General features: G+C 37.3%; 1 protein-coding gene across 1 annotated transcript in view; it reads right to left on the bottom strand.

Annotated features, from left to right (window-relative positions):
• The window catches only part of LOC102468476 (melanoma-associated antigen 10), a 7,978-nt gene that overhangs the window by 1,632 nt on the left and 3,898 nt on the right, over positions 1 to 2,448 (bottom strand). The gene's annotated exons all lie outside the window — the stretch shown is intronic.

The following is a 2,448-nucleotide window of genomic DNA, read 5'->3' as shown; positions in this document are numbered from 1 at the left end:
TGCATGCCCAAGATCCTGAGAGGAGAATGGAGGAGAAGGGATTGTGGCATGGCCATCCCCCCCTGGGGGGTGATTTCTTGCTTTCTGTCTCTTTCTGTCTTTCTGGCGAGCTCATGTGCCCTATATCAAAAATCTCTTGAAAAAAAAAAAAGCCAACTTAATGATAGGGACAAGTTTGGAAATATCAATAATAATGTTGAATGTTACCTTCCAGGATTTTAACAGAAAGATCAGACCACAGTAACACTGCAAATGCAACAAAAGAGATTACATGAGACTGAACTGGTGAAACAAAATTTTATGACTTTTCTCTAAAACATTACTGATTTCCTTCTATGCTTTGTCTTCCAGATTTAAGGATTTGGGTTTTCTTATTAGTTGTTGATAGGTTCAGCAATTTTTTATATATATATATTTTTATTGAAACATAAGCTTTTCTCCCTTCCTGACCCTTTTGAAATTGGAAAATATCTGTGAGCATTCTTATTTTGTGGCAGAATGTTTATTTGCATAAGTTCAATAACACAATAGTATCTGTTGCCTTCCATCAAAAATTGAAATTTTATGGAGCTTTGTGCAAATAACAGACCAAATTGAGACTAACCTAATTTTTTTTTTTTTTGCAAATAAGTTAGTTTATACCTCTCTTTAGTAAAAGGGGGAATAGAGAGAGAGAAAAAAATGTTTCAGAAGAAAATTACAGTGAACTTATCAGTAGATTTCAGCTTTGTCCATGTTTTTAGTATAAGATCTTTTGTGAGTCAATAAAATGTGGGGAAAAAAAGTTTAGTATAGAAGGGAGGGAGTGGAAAGGAGAAGGGAAAAAGTCAAAGTATGTTTAATTGACAAAAAAATGAGAAACTATTTGCTGATGATAATGTATAAAGTAATATATTTGTTTTGACTGACATGCAATGTATTCACACTAAAAAATAAATGTACACTGTAAAGACATATGTGTTTAAATGTAAATAAATAAATAAATTTATAGAGACAAAAAGAAAGAAAAAAATTATACCAATACCCATTAAAATCAAATTACTTAAAACTCCACTCTGGTATCATTGAATGTGCAGCTCAAGAGGACGGGGAATACAGAATTGGCCAAAATGCTGCTGCATAAATAAAATTCAGTGTTTTCCTCTATAAGGATATACTTTTTCATTTGTATGTACAGAAGTCTTCCCCAGTGGGATGCAGTGCAAAGCTCCTAGAACTTGAGTCCAAGGACTGGAACTCAAAGCCAATGCCTTCTTTCCAGTCTGGTTGCTTTTCCATTTAAACCACTACTTTCATTCAACTCACCCCAAAAATCTAACCCTTGTTTAGAGTCATCTGAATCTCATTAATGGCAACCTAAATAAAATGTTCTCCTGGAGGTCGCCCTGAGTATCTCCAAGTCAGGGAAAAGAGTGTCAATATAGACACTCTAGGCTTCATGGGAGATCTCCCTAATGCCTTGGGAAATCCTTGCAGATGAGGGGGAGAAAGCACCCAGTTCCAGCCTTGTGTGCAGCTGCACTGTGACAACAGGAAGTAGCACTTTCCATTCTTGGCCAGGTACAGATTTCTCCCATCTTTATCTACCATGTAGGAGGAAGTATCCAGAGCACACATTCAGACTTTCCCCAAATTTCCTCTTAGCTCTAAGACATAGCATCTGAGAGTCTAGTCCCTGTCACCTCCTAGCCTCTGTATAACCAACCCCACAGGAGGATATTGAAGTTCCCCAAAACCTCCAAACCATCTTGGCTCAGGCCATGTGCACTCCACCTGGAGTCCCACCATCACCGCTCTGTGACTAGGTCTTTAGTTCTTAGAAACCATCTCCCCACCTTCCTCATATTGCCACTGCTCCTAGATGCCCTCATTCCAAGGGCAGGGGCAGCTCTGGCTTACCCTGGCACCCCACTACTAACACAGGCCTTCAGAGGGCAAAGGCTCAATGAATGTTTGAGAAACAAATGCACCAGGAACCAGAAATTTCACTCATGACAATTTAATTTCCATTTCAATAAGCTAACAAGTACCATGTAAATCTCTTTTAATTTTATAGAAACTTAGAATAAAATTATAGAGCAATCAAAAAATTAAACACTTTTTTTCTATATTTTACTGATAAGTCCTTTCACATTTCCCAAGGAGATTCATATTCTAATGCCATGTTTTCTTGTTACAGCTTACAAATAAGACAGAAAGCGTCTCAATTTGTTTTATAAGAGCAAAACTATTTCTCTTAAACTGGATAATAAATATGTGACCATGCCATTTGTAAATTTAGGTTCTGCAGTTAGTAAAAGTAACAACATTTTAAATGCCAAAAAGATAAATTCCCAAGTCATCCAAATAGAACAGTAAGACAAAGATGTTATAGCCTATATATACCTCCCTCCTCCCCCCGCCCCAGCCAGGCCCTCCCCTCCTTAGATCACTGGCTTCTCACTTAAA

The sequence above is a fragment of the Tupaia chinensis genome, unplaced genomic scaffold (genome assembly GCF_000334495.1).
Source record: "Tupaia chinensis unplaced genomic scaffold, TupChi_1.0 Scaffold145456_1, whole genome shotgun sequence".
NCBI classification, from domain to species: domain Eukaryota; kingdom Metazoa; phylum Chordata; class Mammalia; order Scandentia; family Tupaiidae; genus Tupaia; species Tupaia belangeri.
Note: the sequence above shows the minus strand (reverse complement) of the source record. Positions and strands in the feature narration are given on the sequence as shown.